At 47.1% G+C, this 8069-nt stretch overlaps 1 long non-coding RNA gene across 4 annotated transcripts; it reads left to right on the top strand.

Annotated features, from left to right (window-relative positions):
* Positions 1 to 1376: 1376 nt before the first annotated feature.
* LOC142483748 (uncharacterized) lies at positions 1377 to 7844 on the top strand. Of its 4 annotated transcripts, none has more exons than XR_012797459.1 (3): positions 1377 to 1474; positions 2831 to 3329; positions 7723 to 7844. It is a non-coding gene; the product is annotated as an uncharacterized LOC142483748 (long non-coding RNA). The 4 variants fall into 4 exon arrangements; XR_012797461.1 differs by lacking the exon at positions 1377 to 1474 and adding an exon at positions 1586 to 1602; XR_012797460.1 differs by lacking the exon at positions 1377 to 1474 and adding an exon at positions 1729 to 1755.
* Positions 7845 to 8069: the final 225 nt, after the last annotated feature.

Below are 8069 nucleotides of genomic sequence, written 5' to 3'. Positions count from 1 at the left end.
GATCAAAGCTGGGAAAATAAGCACTCTTTGGTCAAGACATAGCCACTACATCATGGGAAACCCAGAGTGCCAGATCCCATGGCGTAGTGACTACTTCTTCGGGCACCCAAAGCAGTGGTGGGATTCAGCCGGTTTGCATCGGTTCATGCGAACCTGTTCTTAGGATTTCTGAACCGGTGCTTAACAGGCAGCGGCGAGAGATGGTATGCGGCAGCGGGCTTAATGTATTATCCGGTAATAGAATCACTTGAGTGAGAGTCAGAGCAGGACTGCAGGGGAGGTGCAGCATCTAGCAGTCTGACCCGAAACTTTCTGTCTGCTGCTATAGAGCGCTCCTCACCACATGCAGTTCTCTCCTGCGCTGACTCAAGATATTCTACTACAGTACTAGCTAATTCTTTAAGCCGGGGGAGCCCTCCCCGTGACTGTGTCCTCCCAGGTAGGCATGGAGTAGGACTGAGAGAGATGTGAGGGAGGCTGGGAGAGACGTGGGGGGGCAGCGTAAGATGTTAGGGGGGCTAGGAGAACCATGTGGGGGGCCTGGGAGAGCCGTGAGGGGGGCTGGGGGAGACGTGATTGGGGCTGGGAGAGATGTGAGGGGGTTGGGAGATATATGAGGGGGCTGGGAGAGATGTGAGGGGGGCTGGGAGAGATGTGAGGGGGGCTGGGAGATATATGAGGGGGGTTGTGAGAGATGTGAAAGGGTTTGGGGGAGATTTGAGGGTCTGCGGGAGATGTGAGGGGGGCTCTGGTCTCTTCCCTCCCCTCCCCCCCGTGCAGTCCTGTTCAACGGAATAAAACGTTAAAAAAAAAAAACACAAAACACCCCCCCCCCCAATGAGAGAGAGCCTGTTGCTAAAAAAAAATGAATCCCACCACTGACCCAAAAGGTAAGCTGCATAGGTTAAGGGACTTCCATAGGACTTGCTTAGGAGTGCCTCCCTACAGTACTGTACAAGTAGAGGAACTACAATAGAACTTATTTTTAATGTACAAAAATGTTGGCGGGTCTATCTATGAAGTTTCAGTTACATCCAGCTTTTATTCCCATCATCAATGGCTTCCTACACCTCCATTTATTTATACAAATAAAATATAAATTCCATTAAGTCTCACTTGGTCTAGAACCCCCAAAATGTTACTTATTTGGTCCATGGACGCTTCATTACATTGTGAGCTGCAGCAAATGTGAAAATACATGCACCCTACAGTAAAGGGGTAAACGTAATATTAATTTCCCAGCTAGCACTACAAATCTCATTCACTTAAAATCTTACTGTCCTAAAAATAAAGTTTTAACATTTTTGAATCTTTTTTTTTTTTTTTCCCTCGCGCAAGTGTTGCTGGGAGTTGTAGTCTCCTCTCCCCGCTGTTTCCTTGTCTGCCTGCACGTAGACCCGCAGCGAGCACAAAATCAGATCAATCCGGAGGCTGGAGCGGTGGTTCCCGTCCCCTGGAAGTACCCACTCCCAAAGTAACTCCAGAAGCAGCGCGGTGTGCATTTTGGGCTCTGTTGCGCGCGGGTGCCGGCAGCTCCCGGGTCAGGGTTCGGTCCTAGCCTCTCTGAGTTGCTTTGCATAGGAGCAGCGAAGCTCTTTACTGGTGTGTGTGTGATGCGTAAAAGTTCTGGTGGTCACACTGGCTGGCGCTCTGTAGTCTCGGTTCAGCCACTGACTGTAGGTTTGCAGCATGTTGACACTAGCAAGCTGCCAGGAAGATCTTTTAATTGGTTTAATTCATCCTTCTGTCTTCAAGGTTTGATTTACTTTGATAGTGGATGTGCATTCATATGTATTTACTTTCACTGGTGTGTAATGTTCTGGAAAAGGAATCAAATGCATTGGAAGGACTTCTTGTGTTAACTCTTTCGCTGCCAGCGGGGTAATGTGTGCGTGTCTTGCCTCTCTGGTAGTGAATGTGTTCATTTAGTTAGAAGACTAATGTACCAAAACTGTGGTTTAGCTTTGCTATGTTGATGTGATTGACATGATTTTGATCCTGTGGCATGTTGTAGGTGGGTATTGTAAGAAGTAGGCTGATTCCTCGGTTCTTGACAGGTATTTTCTAAACTGGCTTAATCTCTGTGCTGCTGACCCCCACTTTTAACATATCCCAGTTCCTCTTGTGTCATGGTTGCTGATGCCATCACAACATAATGGTAGTAGTTTCATCCAATGGCTTGAGATCCATCCCCATTTGGATTGGTGGATTGTTTGTGTATAAAGTGACAGCGATGAGAGAATATGACGACATAGTAGGGAATTTCTCAGATTGTTCAAGATCTTAATTCACTTAAATGGATTTGGAAGCTTTGGAGGTTTTACATGTGGCATTGGTCACTTGTGTGTTTTCATCTGACTTCTCATGACCCGTGATTGTAGCTTTAATGCTGCACCACAGAACCAACTCCCTCTTTTGGTGGCTTCATTATGTGACAATCCTAGTCTTTTGTGAAATGAAAACGTGCAGCCATTAGTGACCGTATTGGTAATTTCAGTCCTAAAGTTTGGGTAATTGTTCTTTTGTGTGGCAATAGTGCATTGCAGAAGTTCACTGTAGTGTCAGATAATTCAACTAAACGACACTATTGCAGAATTCCTTTGATTTATATTTACCTGTAATGTTAAAACAGTCAAATAATACATTGGATGCAAACCAGAGAACAGACGTGTGTGTGACAGGAGGAAGCTTTATATCACTGTACTAGAGCATATGAGTTTGTCAATTGGGTTGGGCTTAGAAAACAAATGCACTGAGAACCCTCAACAGGGATTTGCTGAGGACTAATGTTGTAATGTGTTAGTCATCCATTATCTGCCTCTTTTCACAGGTTCTCACTGAAGACGGGTGTTGGCATGATGCTGGGTAATTGTGAGTGATCTGTAACTTGTAGTTGCAGAGCACCAGGGTGCAAGCCCCTTGCGGGGGGGGAAGCCAAGCATCTCAACTTGCACTGTGCTGGAACATCTTTCCCGCACGGAAGTACAACGTTATCCTAAAGAAAAAACTGTGTTCAATCAGGAGGATGTTTCTTTCCAGCAAATCCTAGATCCCAGAGTTGCATCGTCCACCTTCCAGCGCTTCACCTCCTGAAGACGGATGGGCTGTCAACAGCTGTAGGATGCCTGTGGGGCTCGCAGTAATGAAGTAGTGGGCTGATACAGCAGCCTAATTGCCAGGATTACAACGCTGCCTTTTATTTGCCACCGTAATAAGGCAAGGAACAGCAGGGTGAACATGGCCAGCCTCATTAGCAGCTTGATCCTACTATTTCTTATTTTCCAAGACAGCTGTTACTGTTTCAGGAGCCCTAGATCTGTCTTTAAGAGGTGAGGAAAGTTTAAGCTTATGTGAGTGGATATAGATATAGATTTTTTTTTTTTAAGTAGTCCTCTTTATTTGACACACAGATGTAATTGTTTTGTCCTCAAGTCTTTTTTGTGATATTGATTTTTTTCTTAATTTGTGTGTATGTATGTATGTATATATATATATATATATATATATATATATATATATATATATATATATATATATATATATACATATACATATACATATACATATACACACACATATATATATATATATATATATATATATATATATATATATATATATATATATATATATATATATATATATATATAAAAATTATTATTATAAACGTGTTGGGTATATGATCAGTTGCTGCTCACTGCTGTGCTTCTTTCTGTACGATGAAATCCGCACATTTACATGAATACATTTGTCCTCTGATGGTGTTTAAAAATGAGCTGTGATTGCTAGGAAAACATAAATGTATCAGTCTCTATAATTATTACATTAAATATTTATACGCACATATATTATTCACTACAATATTCTCTGATTATTCCATTTCGTATGCATCTTTCTCTTCCAAAGGCCTGTATTATTTCTGAAAAGCTTTGTTATTTAAGGAAGTATTATTTTTACAGCCACTATACTCATGTCTATTTTGTACAGTGTATTAATAGATCGAGAATATAGATGATCTACAACAAATTTGCGCAAATGCATGCCAGTTAAGAATTGGTTGGTCATGAGTTCCTAATGTCAACAGATTTCATGCAACAATGCAAACTTCTTGCCAGTTTATATTTACCCATTGAATTTCAATTCCCAACATATTTGGCGCAGAATGCAATTCTGTAATATTGTTTTATTTATTAATGCCATTTCTACATATATTAGCATAGAAAATATCTGTACCCCTGAGAAACTGAGAAACCAGTTTATTTAGATAAAGCAATTGCTTTAATTGTCTGATTCACTGGTCCATCGTGATCTAGCAACCATACGCTTACTTCAAATCCTCTCTCTGTCCCTGTACCTTAAAAAAAAAAAAAAAAAAAAAAAAAAATTATATATATATATATATATATATATATATATATATATATATATATATATATATATATATATATATATATATATATATATATAGCAAATGGCAATATTACTGTGTAATTTGCATGTCATTATATATATAATTTATCATTCTATAAATAAAAGTTCTGGCAGATTTATTAGATTGGAAAAACACACACATGAGCAGGAAATGAAAACCGGAGTAGAAATGCTAGAGAAGATTACTTTAGATGCAGAAAGCAGGTATTGTTTGAACAAACATAAATGACAGACATCCTGTGATAGATCCTGATGTTCCATGAACAGATCTGTTTTATTTATTATGCTTATGTAAATAATATTCTAGTCATGTGCTCATATTAAAATGTTTTATGATGCAAGATCTTTACTTATGCTCCTTCTAGGTTCATCATTAAATCACAAAATGGGTTTAAACTGATGTGAAGGGGTCAACTCATGTCTATGTTGGCATAACTAATTACTTTAATAAGGCATTAAATCATCTACAATGATTAGTCAAGACAATTCTAAGATGTGAAAGCATCATAGAATCCCAAATCTAACATTGGTGTGCGTCTTTCTAATTCCATTGAGCTCCATGCTGAAAATGAACAGTTTGGCTGTCCAAGCTTCTTCTACAGCAGCGTTTCCCAAACTTTTTTTTCCGTGACCCGGTTATTTTTGAACTTCTCCTTCGTGACCCACTAAAATTTTTATCGCCTATAGGGCCTGCACAGACACACACACAGCCACTGATACACACACACACACACACACACACACACACACACACACACAGCCACTGATACACACACACACACACACACACACACACAGCCACTGATACACACACACACACAGCCACTGACACACACACGCAGCCACTGACACACACGCAGCCACACAGAGACACTGCTACACACACACACACACACACACACACACTGATACAGATACACACACACACACACACTCGCTCTCCCCTATACGCACACAGACACAAACAGTGAATTACAGGCAACGACTGATGTGAGTGACTGGAGAGGGGGCCAGGGGCACTTGGGTGGGACGGAGGGGGCCAGGGGCACTTGGGTGGGTGGGTGGGACGGAGGGAACCAGGGGCACTTGGGTGGGAGGGAGGGACGGAGGGGGCCAGGGGCACTTGGTTGGGAGGGAGGGACGGAGGGAACCAGGGGCACTTGGGTGGGAGGGAGGGACGGAGGGGGCCAGGGGCACTTGGTTGGGAGGGAGGGACGGAGGGGGCCAGGGGCACTTGGGTGGGAGGGAGGGACGGAGGGGGCCAGGGGCACTTGGGTGGGAGGGAGGGACGGAGGGGGCCAGGGGCACTTGGGTGGGAGGGAGGGGGCCAGGGGCCCTTGGGTGGGAGGGAGGGACAGAGGGGGCAGGGGGCCGGGGGCCCTTGGGTGGGAGGGAGGGACGGAGGGGGCCGGGGGCACTTGGTTGGGAGGGAGGGACGGAGGGAACCAGGGGCACTTGGGTGGGAGGGAGGGACGGAGGGGGCCAGGGGCACTTGGTTGGGAGGGAGGGAGGGACGGAGGGGGCCAGGGGCACTTGGGTGGGAGGGAGGGACGGAGGGGGCCAGGGGCACTTGGGTGGGAGGGAGGGACGGAGGGGGCCAGGGGCACTTGGGTGGGAGGGAGGGAGGGGGCCAGGGGCCCTTGGGTGGGAGGGAGGGACAGAGGGGGCAGGGGGCCGGGGGCCCTTGGGTGGGAGGGAGGGACGGAGGGGGCCGGGGGCACTTGGGTGGGAGGGAGGGACGGAGGGGGCCAGGGGCACTTGGGTGGGAGGGAGGGACGGAGGGGGCCAGGGGCACTTGGGTGGGTGGGTGGGTGGGTGGGTGGGAGGGAGGGACGGAGGGGGCCAGGGGCACTTTCTGGGTGTGTGGGAGGGGGCCAGGGGCACTTGGGTTAGGGGGCCAGGGGCACTTGGGTGGGAGGGAGGGACGGAGGGGGCCAGGGGCACTTGGTTGGGAGGGAGGGACGGAGGGAACCAGGGGCACTTGGGTGGGAGGGAGGGACGGAGGGGGCCAGGGGCACTTGGGTGGGAGGGAGGGACGGAGGGGGCCAGGGGCACTTGGGTGGGAGGGAGGGGGCCAGGGGCACTTGGGTGGGAGGGAGGGACGGAGGGGGCCAGGGGCATTTGGGTGGGAGGGAGGGAGGGACGGAGGGGGCCAGGGGCACTTTCTGGGTGTGTGGGAGGGGGCCAGGGGCACTTGGGTTAGGGGGCCAGGGGCACTTGGGTGGGTGGGTGGGTAGGAGGGGGCCAGGGGCACCTTGGGAGGGGGCATGGGGCACTTGGGTGGGTGGGATGGGGGCCTGGGGCACTTGGGTGGGTGGGATGGGGGCCAGGGGCACTTGGGTGGGAGGCAGTGACTGGGTGGGGTGACTTACCTTGCCGCCGGACGCTTTCCCCTGCTGCCCCCGATATCCCCTGCTGCCCGGGACGGGAGGTGGGCTTGGGGGCACAGGAGGTGGGCTCGGGAGGGGGTGCCACGTGAGGTGAGCTCGGGAAGCTGGCTGCGGGGGGAAGCGGGCCGCAGAGGAGCTGGTACTTCCTCCTCCGTCCCACGTTGGGAGCGGGGGGGAGGAAGGGAGCGGGCCCTGCTTGTGCTGCGCAAGCGCGCGGGACCGGGGGGGGAATCACCGCCATTTTTTTAAAATTGAGCAGGGGGGACGGGAGACACCGCGCGGCCAGCCTCGCTGCGACCTGGCAATTTTGGTGCCGTGGCCCGGTGCCGGGTCGCGACCCACCATTTGGGAAACGCTGTTCTACAGCATTCTGGAAAGTGAAAGATACTGCTGCAAACTTCACTGCGTATTACAAAAAGTATCAATGAGTGTGAACTGTTTGCAGCTGTCATATTGCCTCTAGTCTAGGTTTAGGAGCCTAATCAAACCTATTCCTATTCTTCTGGATCCCGTTACCAAGATGGTTTAATGATTTATTTGTAGTAAGATAAATAAATAAATACAGCTATCTTTTATATACTGTCCTATTATCTACTTATATCACAGCCTCTACCTCTGTCACAGCTCACAGCCTTCATTGTCTATGCACTTAGAATTTCCAGTTTTAGTCCTTTTTACTAACTAATACTGTAGTTCACTTTCTAAATGTGTTGTCTTCTCAGCATGTGTACGGTTTGCTACTTATATCTGAAGAAAAGATATTGAACTTGTCTTAATTACTTGATTTGTAGTTACAAAATAGAGCTCATTACTGTGACTTGTAGGCATGTAGAACAGAGTTCATGATGGAATAAAAAAAAGAAACTTAAAATGTTTATTTTTCATTATATTTTTATTGAAGATATAAGGAACCATCCAGATCTCTTTCCAATGACTGCTTGGGAACAACACGGCCTGTAATGTCTCCAGGCTCGTCAGATTATACACTGGATATACGAATGCCAGGGGTAACACCAGCAGAGGTGAGGAGTAATTGTTGTTCATATGGTGCTATGATATTGGGGGAAAGAGAACACCTGTGAAACAATGAACGGGATAAGGTCTCCGGTATGGTTAGCACAAAAATAAATGCAGATTTACAACTTTGGTAAGGATGGGCGCAATTACTTCTATTACTTTCTTACCACTTCATTGCAGCAGTTTTCTATCAGTGTGTTAACATTTTTGTCAGAAATGACTAACAAATAC

Source organism: Ascaphus truei, unplaced genomic scaffold (genome assembly GCF_040206685.1).
Source record: "Ascaphus truei isolate aAscTru1 unplaced genomic scaffold, aAscTru1.hap1 HAP1_SCAFFOLD_361, whole genome shotgun sequence".
Taxonomy (NCBI): Eukaryota; Metazoa; Chordata; class Amphibia; order Anura; family Ascaphidae; genus Ascaphus; species Ascaphus truei.
Note: the sequence above shows the minus strand (reverse complement) of the source record. Positions and strands in the feature narration are given on the sequence as shown.